Raw genomic sequence first — 16,819 nt, 5'->3', positions numbered from 1 at the left:
TGTCTACAGCTCGACATTATGTAACGGCATGGCCTTGGTCTCGGCTCTCTTTGCGATGACAACAGCTTGCAGGTGTGTTGCGAAAGTGCCACTCTACGTGATCATACACCGCGTCAGATGTTGCTAACACGGCCATCCAGAATTCGACAACATGGTTCCACCGCTCGAAGAGGAAATTATGCTCGAACATGGTTCCCCCGGCAATGTTAGATCCTAAGGTTCAGGCAAGGCTTGTGAACTGTTGGTACAGGCAAGGCCTATGAATGCGATCCAACGCGTTTTCTGACGTAATTGGCAATGACTGCATGCCAAGTGCAGGGTGAAACTCATGGTTATTTTTCCTTAACCTGTCTCACGTATGACAACGTTGGACCTCAGTATGAATTACGACTGGCCAAAGTAGGCCAACATCATCACATGATTGCGACACACGGCTTTGAATACAAGACCAGAAAGAAGGTAACCTCTTTCCATTTTGTTTTAATCAAGTTGATTACCCTCATGGTTTATGCAGGGCGGAAACGTTGCCTAGCAGTAATGGTCAATAAGCCTATGACTGCTATTGCCATTAGCAAGACTCCGTGCAAGGGTGCTCATGAGCACGGCCGGTGTAGTCCAATGTTGGGTTACTGCTTTCGTACTATTTGCAGCTTCCCCTCGGTAACACGTTCAATTTTCGGGTGGACAAGCTTGGTCGGCAGGAGTTCTTAATGAGGTACGCAGTTGATTTTAGGTTTATTGTCATCTACATAACTGGTTACAGCATTCCGGTCGTATCTCTACATAAGGTAATATATGAGAATGGCGTCATGCACTTCCCATACATATTTTCATCATCGACCACGAATTGATGTAACAACAGCAGGGCTGTCAATTGCTTATGAAGCATTTGACCTCGAAGGAACATGCATCATCTCTATTGCATATATCTAACATGCATCAAAGGAGACATGCATGGCCTCTTACTGGACTTGAAAAAGGAAGCAAGTTCCTTGGCATGGCTGACTCTTTGTCACAGTTTTTACACGTTGACGGAGGATGCTTATACAACATTGGTTTCAACACAAATGTATTTATGTGAAGCAAGGATTTAATCCACGACTCTTAAATTGAGATTTTTCCCGTTTGGGGTATGCTACGAGCACACGCTTTTGGGGAATTTCTCCATATGCCTGCAGGATATTTCAGGCCAACTTTCTCTCGTGCAACGGAGATGAAGATCTACATTGGAGAGAGTTTTTCTTCCCACGTCTCAAGACAACTGGTTACAGCAGGATGACCAGGTTAGACCATGTTCAGTATTGTTTATTTATTCCATGTTTATACATTTACATTGGAAACTAATGCTTCTGTACAAAAGCAAAGTTCTTTGAAAATTTTTCATGAAGCAAAGCTTCTCCCTTGTGCCAAGGTACTGCCCAATGACTCGGAATCACGAGCAGTGGCACACAAGATTGACAAACTGGCAAAATAGGAAATACCACCTCACAAAATCCCTACCAGTTTAAACTGTGCAAGGCACTAATGGTTTTGGCTCTCACGTTTGAGACCATCACTCTCGCCCAGGGCTTCACAATCTGTATGCATGGCATGCTAACTAGGTGGCATAAATTCCACCGCTTCAAAGATTACGCTTCCGCTATCACACCAGGAACTCTGTCACAGACATGCTAAGTTCTGGATAGTTTAAATTTATGGTCGCTGTCAATGCACACTACCAGTAAATGCAACCTAAATCTATGACATATTTCACAGGCAAAGTGCTATTTTAAGTCATTTTTCTATAGTCATAACTCCATGGTAACAGGGTCAAGCTGTGGCTTGTGTTTTCTGTTCCCTCTCTCGACGAGAGTGTTGTACAGGCAAATGGTTGCATGTTCATAGGATAAATTGCACATCATGCATAAGATGCCTAAGAGCACACATTCTGGGCACACACTCTATAAATTGAAGGAAAGTTCCTTAGCCCAACATGCTACTCTTCTCTCTCTTTTTCTTATTTCTCTCAAGAATAATGAAAACTTCCTAAGAAGCTTTTCATACAGGTTTTGTTTGAAGTCAGCATGAGCCAAGGTGCTCTAACTCTCAGCTAGAAATGGGCTAAGATGCCATTCACATTAGTTTTCATCGGTTTATCGATTGAACACTAACTATCGTAAGAGCTAGGAGCTACACACAGGCTGGCTAAGAGCCATTGGCAGATCTTGGGTAAGATCCAACTACTGCCATTCCTTGGGTTATTGTTCTTGTGATCGAACATTTTTGCCTAGTAGAGTACACATCGAACATCTTGGCGTTCATTGACGAGCAAGAGTCTCGTCATTTTGGAGGATTTCTTGCTCTATAGCACTACGAGTGTCTATGGCATCACAGTTTTGGGGTATGACCCTGCGGGTGCTTACTAAATCACCATAGGCATTAAGGATCACAATTTGATCTGCATTGAGGATCACAGTTGATCTCTCCTAGTTATACTTTCAAGGAAAGAATTCTGCAATCTACCACACGGTAGCAGACGAACACACTTTTCAAGTTGATTCCAATCAACCTGTACACGGTTGACTATGTTGGTACCGTTATCTACTAGTTGAGCAGTTTCTACAAAGAGTCTTATCAAGGGGTTTGACTACGTAGATTCTAATCCAAGAGCTTGGATTGCAAAGGCAACACCCAGGCTTCCCAGTGCAATGCTGTTTGTTTTTTCAGGTAGGGGACGTGCTCCTCTCCATTTGAATACGGGTAAGTGAACATTACATTCAAATCTCCAGGTTTGTATCTATTGATTTGGTGTTATTCGATTTTTTGTATGCTTTGCTTGGGTTTTCAAAACGTATAAGTACGTTTGAATGTTACAGAGTCATGCCATGGGCATGTCGGCACAAAGTATTTTGGGCCAAGTATCCAATCTATCTTTCTGCGTTATGCTGTTACGAACCTACTTGTAGGGTTCAATTTGGCACATGTTGTCACATGGGATACAACATGGTTTAGGAACTCAAGGAGTTCGGTTTAGCCAGTGTGGAGAAATGAATGAGGGTCCCTCTCACTCTTGTTGTAAAGTGTTTAGAGCTACCTCCATACACAAGTACATCTTGTACTTGTAGGATGTTCTTTTTCAGACATCCTTAGTGGAGACATATTCCACATGTGGCGAATATGAGTCTCTGGGACTGACACTAGTGCCCCCTATTTCAAATATGTGTCACGACAAAGTCCCTAAGTGCTAGTCACATCTGTTTTCTAGACCAGTTTTAGCACGACGTATCAGGAGCAATTTCGTGGCCAGAAATTGTCGGATACTTAGAATGACTTGTTAAGGTACAAGTATTGCTAAACAACATTACAGATGGTTGTTTATACATATAGCAAATGAAAAAAGTTTCATTGTTTGTATCGAGAAGGATTAGTGTTTCACCTTTTATTATGGTTCAGACGTTTAAGCAAAGCTTGCAAAAGATTGCAAATAAAAGTATTTAGTTTCTTTTCAAAACTATTTACATTCCTGTTAATGTGTGCTAGGCGCATCACATTTTCCATAAGTATTGGCAAGAATTACCATGAAAATACAGGTTCGGATTTGCTTTTTTGCTAAATGCATGCACACTAGGTGTTATGGGCCCTAGTGTTTAGCAAAGGCTGATTTGGAATGGCATGCATATTCCTCAAGTTGTTGCTTATGAAGCATTTTGCACTTTAGGTGCGCTATCTCTATGAGATAGTCTACTAATCACCAATAGAGGTCATGGCTCGGTTTGGGTGTTTGTGGATTTCTTAAGTTAACCACGATGGTTATTTCGCACATTGTTGATTCCTCAACAATGTTATACGCTATTGTGATTTCCCGTTTACCAGTCGTCTGGGAAGACTATTTGTAAACCGTGGGGGAAACACACCTCAGTACTGTCAGTATCCAAGGGGATTGACAGATTACAAAGTGTAATCTTGGGCTAAAGGATATGCAAAGTGCGTACATTAGCACCAAGCAATCAAATTCATAAGCATTTATTTCTCTTTTTGGAGTTTACTTACTATCAGTTAATGCATGTTGCAACTAGGTAGTCTCTTCATGTATAACTCAAGTTCTCAACCTTGAACACTCGTTAGGGTGGGGTTGTTTACTGATGATGAAGAAGAGGGCCAAGTCAAGGACTTAAAATTGGCTGATAAGTTATGTCAGCAAGTTACTTTCATGGAAAGTGACAAGAGGTACTCTTTTTGGTACACCTATGTTGTGATAACTCGTTTACCATGCTCATGAGAGTTCTAAATGGAGTCTACACACTATGTTTGGATAGGAACCGGTACCATCAGATGGTTACAAATGGACAACAATGTAGAAAATCAAGATGTTACTCTTGGTTTCATTGAACCTCCTACTGAACCGGGTTCCGCTCAAATGAACTGTTGGATCCATGTGGGATGTTACGGTAGAAAACATTAGTGTTCTTAGGAAGATACCATCACTTGTGTTTTCGCGGACGAAAACGCTTCTCCAAGGGGGGAGTACTGTCAGGACAAGGGTAGGACCAGTCCAGGCCAAGGCCAAGGGCCACGACGGACATGCAGTCAAGGGGGTCCCTATATTTAGAAGGCCAAGGGCCTATATAGGGCATGGTTGGGTGGTGATGAGCATGTCAGTTCCCCTTTCCTTTCAGGGCGACGGGGGGGGAGGGGTGCGTACGGTCTCAAGAAGGGCATGTGACGCATCGACGACGCCGGGCGGGGTCGGAGGGTGCAAAAAAAGCCCCTGTGCGCCACAGCGCCCAGGAAGCAATTCTGCTAGTGCTGGAATTGATCCCTGTGCGCCGTGGCACACAAGGGCTTTTTTTGCACCCTCCGACCCTGCCCGGTGCCGCCAATGCATCACATGCCCTTCTTGAGCCCGTACGCCCCCCCCATCGCCTTGTTTCGCAAAATTATCTCCGAGACGCTCCTCCTGGCCGCTCGGTGCCTGCATGTTTGAGGTTCTGTGCACGTGTGTGCCTCGGCGGGCGAAAATGGAGCCATGGTGGTTTACTTTAATTAAACATATCCACCAACAATTCAAATACATATAAAAAACAATGTACACATTAAAATTGAACAATTGCTCGGAATGGTAGAAATTTTCCAGTTGATATTATAGAGAAAGATTACAAATCTCATGAAGAGAGAGTACATGGGATAAACTACATCTTATGAAGGCATCCTTCATTTCTTAACTTTAGTGCTAAGGGTAAATCCGCATTTTTTAAAGTGACACGCTTTGCATGCACCATACAGGAGACGCCATCTTGAAAAAGCTGCACCAAAATGTCTTGAGCGGCATCCTGTAAGGCCAGTAAAGCTGCGCGTTGTATTCTTGTAATAGAATCACGGTATTCATCTATCATCTCTCTCACCACCTGAGAGAAGGCCGCTTTGGGTATGATTGGCTCAGTGTTTTTTTGGTATTTCCTGATCTCACGCAGAGCCACTGCCTAGCCTCCATCTCCGCTTTTTCTGTGTTGTTGGTGGTGGTGGAGGAGCCGCCTGCCTAGCCCATTGAGGAGGATCATCTTTGTATTTTTTCCTCCTCTCCTCTTGGGTTTGCTGCTCTTTTGGTGTCACCTTGTCCCTTTTTCTTTTTGCACATTGCTTGGCTCTCTGAGGGATTTTTGAAGGCTTTGAGCTCCTAGCCTTTGCTTGTTGGGTGGCTTGAGCTCTATCTTTTTCCGCCTTCTTCTCTGCCTCTGCTCGTGCTTGTAAGTTGTCCAAATGAGCTCTCTCGGCCTCAGCACTCTGCCTTTCCTCCTGCTCTCTCTGTCTTCTTTGCACTTCTCGTGCTGCCAGGGCTTTCTTTTCAACTGCCTCTTTCTTTTCCCTCTCCCTTTGTCTTTTCCTCCTCTTGGCCTCTTTTTCTTTAGATACCGGATCGCCTGGTATTACCTTGATTACTCTCTCTTTGATTCACGGTGGAAACTTTCACGGCGTAGTATGTGGGGTGGCCTGAGCACCAGTGGTTGTGGCAGGAGGTGATGGCGGTGGATTTTGAAGCGGACCTAGATATACCTGTTCTGTTTCTTGTGTTGCTCTGCGAATAGGTGAAATTGGGGGGGGATCTGGAAGAGGTGTGCGAGTGGCATGGGTTAAATCATCAAGACCTCCAAATATGTGTCGCATGTTGCTTTGATCATTTGGATTTGATGGTTGGGGAGGCTCTTGGGTGTTTGGAGCAGGCTGGGGCACTGGATTATCCACTTGTGGTCGAGGATGTGGATTTGAAGCCGTGGATTCTGCATGGATTTTTGGATGCGGATTTTTTGCAGTGTGAGTGGTTGTGGTGGTATTGTGCGTAGTGCCAGCGTGCTCGTGTGAATCGTCCATGTGGTGCAAGATGTGAGTGCGTGTGTATTTTTGCTCGAGTGGATCTTCTAGAATGTGCAAACAAGAAATGAACTTCAAGTTGTGAGTTTTGACTTATATAATACTATATTTTTTTTTAAACTTAAAAACTCAACAATACCATTAAATATCCAAAATTGTCGAAATTTGTTACATGAAACCACTGATTGGGCATCAACAAATCATGTGGCATTACAATGTAAGCTTAATATGGGAATGGTTAGTGTCAAAAATTTATTGATTTTCCACCCAACGTCTGCCATTTGGTCGCCTTGTCGCCAACCACCATTGAAATCGATCTTTTGCATTAGAAGCATGATATGATTGCGATCGCCTCACACTAACCACTTTCTCTATTCTGCATTTCAAGCTTCTTTGCACTCTAGTCTTCTTTCTTTCTCTTCCCGCTAAAACTCTGTAGAACCAATTGAACATTTGGTGCAGGGCATTGCTCTTTTTCCTCCCACCTCCATGCCTTGTATTTAAAAAAAAAAAACTGCTTTTGCTTGATAGTGTGAGCGCTCCATTCCTTGGCTACTCCAGATGCCCAATGAGGAATGTGTCGAGAAAAAATGAGTTATGAGCAAAAAGAATATGCTGCAAAAATATAAACCTTTAGTTCAAACACTGATGTTTTTTTTAATCCAAAGACAAAGTGTTCAATCCACCATGTAATGTGTTATGTGTGTCCCCCCCCAAGCATCCACCATTTGCGCTGTGAAACTATTGATTACAAACTTTAAAGTGGATATCTCAGCAGAAGTTAGATTTGCCTTTTCAAGCAAACAAAAAATATAATCTATAGACTGCCATACACGAGCACGTTTAATTCCTAGGGCTGCTTCGTTACCTTTGTAGGTGGTAATGTCACACACCTTTTTCCACAATTGAAACTCATTGGGACTTTGAGAGTTAGAATAGTCTGAAAGCATGTTCCTAGCTTTACTACCACCCATACATATTTTATTAGGACGATCATGTGTACTTACAGATGCCTTCCTATCCTTTGATAGCTCTACTGCACCACCATGAAGGCCAATGCTTGATAGAATAGATTCAAATTCTTTGATACACTCTTCCCTTCTTTCTAGAGGCTCCATATTCTAAGCGTAATTAATATGGAGCATTAGCAACTGGTCAAGAATTCATAGACGGGCATGAAGAGTGCACACATGCACATTTATCAGAGGAATCGGTAGAATAGGATCCCAATTTGGATCATCCATGTCTCGATTAGGGGGTACACCCTGGTTACAACTGAGGATACCTTGAAACCATTGTTGGAGTGCTTTACCCACTGTTTATGTAGTGGTCACACCTTTCGCAGAATTAACTGCAGCTTTGCCACCCTTACCCTTACCTTTCGTAGAGTTGACTATAGCTTTGCCACCCTTACCCTTACCCTTGCCCTCAGTTCCTAATGAGACTTTACTGTGGCAGCAATAAATGCATGGAAAGAGGGTCATCGCACCTTGCTTGTATCCTAACATACACTTGAGAGTTTTCAAGTCTTCTGCCAAATGCCACTCCATCTAGAACGTACCCAAACCTGAAACCTACAATCGTTGTCCTTCTTGTTGTTGTTGAATGACGTCAACGATTGGGGTGTGATTAAAATACCATTTGAGAGACTGATGTGTCTCATGTGGGAGATGAAAAGCTACCAACCACCAAATATTCTTCTCGGATTGAACACCTAAACAGGTGTTTCCCTTCTCGCTGGCATTTAGCTCAACATCAACGCCCACCAAGGCTCTGTTCATAAGCGTAACACTTACCCTTTCAAGCCGTTGACCTTTGACAATCTGACACTCATCAAGTTTCATGACAAATATAACTTTGCCATCACACTCTTCCTGTGTCAACCCATAAAATCTGATCATTGACTCGTGGAGCTTCAACAAGTCAACATAGACATTATTGATTTCGTTGTAACGAAAATATTTGTTCTCTTCTAGTGGCAGGACATCATCCACATATTGGAATCCACCCAACAAGCTTGCAACATCATTATTGGCGCACCTTTTTGCGATGCTAACACTGTAAGGTGTTGGCAGCAACCTAAACAAACCTTTTTCTCTATGACCTAGTGTGCCAAGCCTATACAAAGCTTTGTAGGCCTTGAAACTTATTCCTGCACTGTCACACACCTCCATCATCTCCTGAGGTGAAACAATGTTCTTCAACTCACTGAAATACTTCTGGTGCAAAACTTTAGCAATGCCAGCATTGGATGGCTCATCCAATAGCTCCACCAACTCCTTTGGTTTGATGATATGCTGCAGTAGAGTATGTCCAATCGTTTCAGCATTGGACTCGATTCCCATCATCGTCCGAGCCAAGTTCCTACATATTGAAATAATATTACAGCAACCTACAAAAAATGTACGAAATTAGAAGCTTGCATTTGTATTCCTACCGAGTTTGACGGATACGTTTCTTTCGAGCTCCACCACTTGGAGATAGCATAGACATCGCATGTCTCTTGCGCTTGCGAATGTGATAGCCCAATGGAATGTGTGTGAGATGATCGATTCACAGGCGCATATTACGTGCAATAAGTTTTGACATCTCATCATTAAGTTGCTTCCTCTTCTCATTGGATTCCTCTCTGACTTACTGAATGTCTTTCACATACTTCTCTTGCAATGAAGAATAGGCAGCATAGAGATGTCTTTTTGCTTCTCTTTCATTGAAAAAAGCTAAATGTAATCTCCAGCAGTAGCCAAACAGTCCGTCTCTGCCATCTCCAATAAATATCAATAGTTGAGTGACATTATGGAAAGGCGGTGATGCATTGGTCATTGGATCACAAGGGTAAATATGGCCATCAACCCATAAGTTGATTGCCTTGCATCCATGGTTCCGTAGCTGGTCTCCAGCATTGGGATTAGATATGCCAAGTCGCATACTTGCATACTCTTGCTCTAAATCAGCGTTTACTCGATATCGTTTTGATTTGTTATTAATGTCTTGCAGTGGTGGGGGATTGAACGAAATTGTGTTAGTTAATCAAGCAAATTAGTGAGAATGTGTAATGGTGACTGCTACAAGCAGGTGAAGGTGGCTATGGAGGAAAGAAGTGGAGAGTACTTAGAGTTAAGAGAAAAAGATTATTTTGTGGAGGGAAGAAAGAGAGGGAGTGCAGCTCAATCTCTTTTGAATTCGGATTATTGATCATGAATGTAGAGAGAGAAATGTTGCAGCACACAGAGGTAATGGAGTTTTCCATTGCACTAAGTTGGAGCTGAAGTGGGAGAAGCATGAGAGAGAGAGAGAGAGAGAGAGAATAAAGGAAGAGAGAGCGGGAGAGAGGACAGATCTACAACCTTGGAGGATTTGCACTTTTTCAGAAAGAGACAGCCAAGAATGTTCCTTAATGATTGGAAGAGGAAGTGACATGAGAGAAAAGGGGGGAAAGAGAGAGAGAGAGAGAGAGAGAGAGAGAGAGAGAGAGAGAGAGAGAGAGAGGGAGAGAGAGTTGGCTCACATTTTAGAGAGATAATGTAGTGAGAGAATGTGAAAAATTTGCTTTTTTTGGCAGGGGGGCTAAAAAGTGCCTCCTTTAATGAGTTCTAAGTGAGAGAGAGTGTGTTTTATATGTTAGAGAGAGAAGAGGGGTGGGAAAAAGACATTTGAAAATTCATTTACCCCCCTCTCTTTTGGGTTACTAAATAAACTATTTTCAAATTCAAAATATGGAAATGGCTTTTAAAAAAATCTTAGCATAGGCCTTTTTGCCCTCTCTTTTAGGCTTGGTCAAACTTGGCTTAAGATTTAAGCATTCCCTTAAAGTGCTAAATAAAGAGGCCCTCCTATACCCCATTCACTTTCTAATGAGTATTAATAACCCTCATGAATAGAGCTCTTCATACCACAGAGGGAAAAAAAAAAACCCTAAAACTTTTAGTGTGCAATCAGAGAGGAGCATTTGGTGGTTGGGTTCTTTTGAGGTTAATAGTGGGGGGGGGGGCTAAAGACACTAAAGTGTATGTAGAATGTGTCAAGGGGTGCCAATGCCAAAAGCCCTTGTATCTATTGCATGGGTGCAACAAAGGAACTAAATCCTGCTAACTGGAACAAAGCCCTAGATAGACACTCTAAAGATCCAAACTTTCAAGATGTTTGAGATATTCCCCTTTCAAATGTCCACCTCTACACACTGCAGTCACTTTTTAGAATCATTAAGAAGATTGTGGACCTCTAGATTGGGTTTGCATGGAAATTACAACCTTTATCAGCCAGAGAATAAAAAGTATTGAGAGGGTATTTTCTGATATTGGACTTCATGGGGAGAATGTTGTGACTAAGTCAGACCCAAGAGGTCATTTGGTGGAAATAAAAGCTTCTATTAGGGGATGACGGACAAAAACTTCTTGAGATTTCATGGAAAGTTGGGTAGGGGTGGGTTCATCTAAAGTCCAGTACAACCAATAGAAGGCTCCGCAAAATGCTGTGAAGGACCATGGAGTTGATGGCATATCAAGAAATGAGAAGGTAGAAGTGTGGGAAGCCATGGATGCAGTCTTTTCTTACTATGATAAAAATAATTGGGGAAAGAATGATCTCTTTAACTTTAAGAAAGATTTGAACAAACTCAAGAAAGCTACGACAAGTGCTTGGAGCTCAAAGCACTTCACATACTACATGATAATAATTATGAATTTTGACTCTACTTATTTGCTTCAATTCTTGCATAAGTTGCTAAAGAAATTAACTTTTTTTTGTGCAACACATTATCTACAATCACACTCCTTGGTTTGTAAAGAAATATGGTAGCTTGTCAATTTGGTCTACTCAAAGTATGGAGAAGGCCAACTATCAGGCAAGAACCAAGTTTTTCAACACAATAGACATGGTGGAGGAGCTCAAAAAGATAATAGCTTTCTTGAGGTATTCCAGTGGTTTTACAAACAAGTGTGGCACATAATAAATTATTAGACAATTTTGATATTGCTACAACTATACAGAGGAGTATACAAAAAAGGAAGGATGCATACAATAGATGGCATACAGGTAAAAGGTTTTTACAATGGATTTCCACTAGAGAGAGGCAAGGAAGAAAGTGGGGAGTAATGCAAGGATTAGTTCTTGCTACTTGAGCCAACATAAGGCTTTTCATTTTGCCCCTCCACTTCAAGTACTCGTGCTTCTTATAACCCTACAATTACTTCAAGTCCCTAGAAGAGGCAAGGACATACGTGGCCATAGTGCTAAAGTATGCACTTCTTGAGCCCATAAATCCTAGAGCAAGTCCAAAAACTCTAATGGATGCTTCTCAAGAAATATGATTTTACTCTGTCAAAATAGCAAGGCAATAGTCCTCTCTTAGATCAAAGAGGTTTTGTATATTATGTACCAGCAAATACTCCTTATTGTTTATCTTGTAGGTGGGAATGGTTTCTATGCACAGTGAGGGATAAAGCTCTTTCTTTGGAGTATGGATTGGTTCCTCCACTTTGGTGATGTTCCTTTCCTTGAACTATGCAACATCCAAGATATCTTTTCTTTCAAGCCTCTCCATTTCCTCTCTCAAATCTTCAGGTGTTTCCTCCACATCTTAGACATTCATAGCTGTGATATTTTGCAGAGATTTGGCCTCTCCTTCCTCTACTATAATAAGAGTCAAAAAGAGAAAAAATACTATATGTTCAATCACAAGCTTACAACCATGCTTTCCATGCCACTATCAGGGGTTATGGACCTTCTTCCAATTATCTTGAAGTAATGCCAAATTCTTGGAGCCTATGCTTGGTGTTAAATTGCGTACCTTAAAAATATCATTAAAGTGTACAAAGTTGTCAAGCTTGTTCTCCCTCGTAAGGTCGGCAAAAACCTTATGATAGTCAAGAATTTCATTTTGCTGAAGCCTTCCAAAAAACTCTCCAGATCAAATGTAACATTAAAGAATTCTTTCACATAGGAAAACTTAAACAATTGCTTGACTTGGTATAGTAGCCCCATTAACCTATCATCAAAGTCTCCACGACCTCTTCAATATCAATACCCTCCAAACTCTCTCTAGTAGTCTTTTTTGCACAAGAAAAAAAATAACTGTAAAATGTCATACACTTGGAAAATTTATTGGTTTCATGCAAAAATAGGGCCACAAAAGGCTATTTGAGTGTTCTATTTTTTCATACAAGCAACACAACATATTCAGAAAAATATACTTCTTATTTATAACATCGTGTCTTTGCTATGCAAAAATAGATCATTCGGATGGCTATTCAAGTGCTCTATTTTTGCATACAAGCGACACAATAAGTTTACCAAAATATACTATTGATGCATTATGTTGTGTCTTTGCTATGTGAAAATAGAGCACGTAAACAAATGTCCGGGTGTTCTATTTTTGCATACGAGCAACACAATATGTTGTGTCTTCGCTCGTGTCTTCTCTATGAAAAAATAGAGCACTCAGACAACCGTCCGTGTGCTCTATTTTTTCATAGGGGCAACATGATAGGTTTACAAAAATATACTATTGACGCATGACGTTGTGTCTTTGCTATACAAAAATAGAGCACCCAACCGGGTGCTCTATTTTCACATACAAGAGACACAATATGTATGTTTTCTTGCAACTTTGTGTCTTTGCTACGCAAAAATAGAACAATTGAATGGTTGTCCAGGTGTTCTATGTTCACATAGAGATGACATAAACACACAAAAAAAGTTATTAAAAAAATCTAAAATAAAATACTTACCTTTATGTTTTGTTAGGAGAACATTTGAGCTCTTTAGCTTTGGAATCTGTACACAAGACTTTTACAAAATACGATGGATTGATCTTTTTAAAAAATGTTATATATAGCCCCTTGGAGAGCTATAAATAGAATTTCATCATGCCAATCATGCACCTTGGAACATGTGCCCAACGGTCAATTCTATGCATTGTAAATCAAGTTAGTTTAAATTTTACCTTAGTAATTGTGCACTCCTATATATAGAGGCTCTCGCACTTGAACAAGGTTTTTGCAAATATTTTTCTATTAGCTCCATTCCAGACTCCACATTGATCCACAAAGTGGATTCAAGATCAACTTACATCGAGCCTTCTTCTCTCGCTTCATATATTCAATTTCAACGGAACCTTTATATTTTCTTCAAATTTCACCTCGTTTCTTCAATTCAAATAGTTGGATTCTCATTATAAGGTAATCCGTTGTAATATTAATTCTTTTTAGAGAAACATTGGTAAACTCACACTGTGTCATTGCAATGCAAAAATAGGTATAGGGACAGCATAAGAGCTATTTTGATATGTTATTTAAAGATGCGTCTTCCTTATGCAAAAATAGAGTAGCCAGATATATGTCTGACTACACTAATTTTACATAAAGACGACACATGTAATTTTGTTTTAACATTTTTATGTAGTGCTTTCAATATTTGCCAACCAATCAGGCTACAATTGCTCTTTGGAATTGTAATTTTGTGCTTACTATAATATATATGTGTGTACAAATCCACTTGGTTCATAGCAAGGTAACTACACTTATATCAAAAGAAAAGCTATAGTTTATAAGGGATAGTATGATAGGATCCGGTGAAAGAAGTATCTCATTGAGACTTTTTGGGCCAAAGAGAAATACTATACACTATTGGAAGTGTATTTTTTGGCTAATCCATACATTATTTGTAATAGATCTCACAGAGTGGAAGTGATAGAAATTCACATCGTGTGGATTATTCATCTAGGATATTTCTGGTATGTGCAAAACATAGATGTGAGAGAAGTGAAGAAAATATAATTTTCCTTTCTGAGCCCTATTCTTACCCATAGGCAATAAGGATACTGCGAGGAGAGATGTACATGTAGCAAGGAGAACCTATAATTTGTATAGAGAATGAATTTCTAAGAATGAGAGAGATAGGTTTGGTTAGAGAGGGAGATGAAATTAGAGATGAAAAAGAAAACAACAAGAAACCAACAAAATATCAAAGTAAAACACATCTTAGACAAACCCTTCGGGAGTTATTCACCATTTTGATGGAGAGAGAAGAAGAGGAAAGACTTCAAGACTTGATTGATGCACCAAGTTCAAGTCCTCCTTTGATTAGAGTTGATCTTCCAAGGATAGCTTACAAGATTGGCTAGTTTTTCTCTAAGAGCAAGTATAGGCTTAGGCTTATGTTTATGGCTAAGTACAATTGGAAATCAATCCTCCCACTCCCTCATGAATTTTTTTTCAAGAAAGACAAGGTCCCCTTTTATAGGTGAAGGGAACCCCCAAGGGTTACACAAGAAAGAGAAGAGCTAGTGTGAACATGAACTGACAAAGTTTGAAATGGGTTGTCTCTGCATGATATGGGCAGACTGGGGTCCACCATTTTGATGATATATCCTCAACCGTGGCTTGGAATGAAAAAGTAAAAATAGAAACAAAAAAATTAGCTCATGAGCTACAACTCCCATTTTATATACTTTCTCCAATTTGGACTGGAACTTTGTGTAAAAAATTCAAGAAAATAGGATGTCTTTCTAGCAGCAAAAGTCTTCTTGTGGTCCACTTAGCTTAGACTTCCACTTGATTCCAATGGACACCTCATGCAATATGAAAGCATGACATTGCTCCTTGACAAAATATTTATAAGCATACTCTTAATAATTCATTGAAATGAGTGCATCTTTGAAAATCATGCAAGCTAGTGTCTCACTAGGATTTGATTCCTTTCTAGTAGCTATTAAAAAGAGATATAAAAAATATATATAAAATATCTAGCAATATATTTATTAAAAATCACATTAGCTATTGGATCCAGCTAGATTGTGGGGTGATAATGCAATAGTAGAAAAAAAATGAATCAATGCTTTTTGCTCCAAGTTAAAGAGACGGAGCTATTGACGTTTTTTTCCATATTACTTTCTAATGGTAAAGTAGTAAGATATGTTACCCTTGAAATTATTAATAGGATGAGACATAAAGCTTAATATCATACTTAGATATACATATGTATATTATAAAAAATATACTCATGTATCTAAAAAGTTGAAAGATAGATCTTGTAGCATTCATTCCCACTATGTACGTGTCTCGGGGGATTCATTATTAGTAACATTGGGGGGATGTCACCTGCATGCATCCAAATTAGATTAACCCCCTATATATGATATCTTACATGCTAACCTACCCCCTACATACGAACAAGATATGGATGTTTTCACAATGTCTCATCTCCCCTCATACGATTTTTGTACGGAGTGTAATGGCTCGCTATTTTATGTATACTATTAAAATGAAAATTTTAGAAGCACATGATTTTGCAAAAATACATATTGATTTGCAATAACAAAAGTGTAGATTGTAGTGTGCTTTGATTTGAATAGGCTTCCCACATGGGATTTAAGGCACACATATGAAATGGATTGTTCTCTAAATAAAAAATATTGGCATGCTCATTAACAATCATGAAAAACTTTACTTATCATGGTATTGCTATCTGGATTTATTCCTTTGAACTTTTTCACAATCACCCTCGCGCTTGTCTACAAAACAAGGTCACAAGACTTCAAACCAAGAAATCTTTGCAAGTGCGACAACTAGAGTATAAAGAAAAACAAGAACCCAATATAACAAATTTGAAAATCCACTTTAGCTTTACCACATTGACCACAATTACATGCATAACAGACTCAACTATTTTGAGAATCTATCCCACCAAACCTTGTTCTTGTATATGGTTTCCTAACATAGACAGGCAACACAGGACAAGCTTCTAGCTCATCAACATGCTTGAGACTCTCTTCCCAAAATATCTAATGAGTCAAAAACTCGGTTCAAAACTAAACCATGATTACACATGCAAGAAACTCTTTCCATTATCCACTCACCAGAGGCTATAATAGGGAGCCGTGTAAGTACACACATGACAACAAATAGATAGACCAATATACAGAACTACATTAAATACTAAACAAAATAAAATATCCTTCATAAGGATTATTAAAAAATTAGTTATATTTTGATAGTGGAAAGAAAGTAACCATGGGAGCATTCACGGATGTCCAAGCCAAGGTGCAATGGGATTGAATAGCACTTATAAAATACTCCATTCCTTGAAGCTTGAAAACTTAGGATTTGTTAATGTACAACTTTATCAGCTGTCTACATTAAACACTTTTACTTCAAAGCTCAAGTTGCATTTAACCGACCAAAAACAACTCTTCATGATCCATTTCATGCTCAGATACCAAGTGCAAAATGTTTACTTACCCATGTCACTAAAACACCTTGTCCTGATGGTCTCTTCATCTCTACAAGGACACGACCACTCAACAACTCGAGCAACACCACTCTATAACTATAAACATCTGATTTCATTGTCAAATGGCTAGTCATTGCATACCTGTATGATAAACAAACATTTGTTAGTGTGCTTATAGCGAGCAAAGATGGCTACCAAACTATCGATCTTGCCAAAACTATCAATCTTGTCAAACTATCGATCT

This window comes from Adiantum capillus-veneris, chromosome 23 (genome assembly GCF_014529385.1).
Source record: "Adiantum capillus-veneris isolate H3 chromosome 23, ASM1452938v2, whole genome shotgun sequence".
Classification (NCBI taxonomy): domain Eukaryota; kingdom Viridiplantae; phylum Streptophyta; class Polypodiopsida; order Polypodiales; family Pteridaceae; genus Adiantum; species Adiantum capillus-veneris.
The sequence above is the reverse complement of the archived record's forward strand: the minus strand, read 5'-3'. Positions refer to the sequence as shown.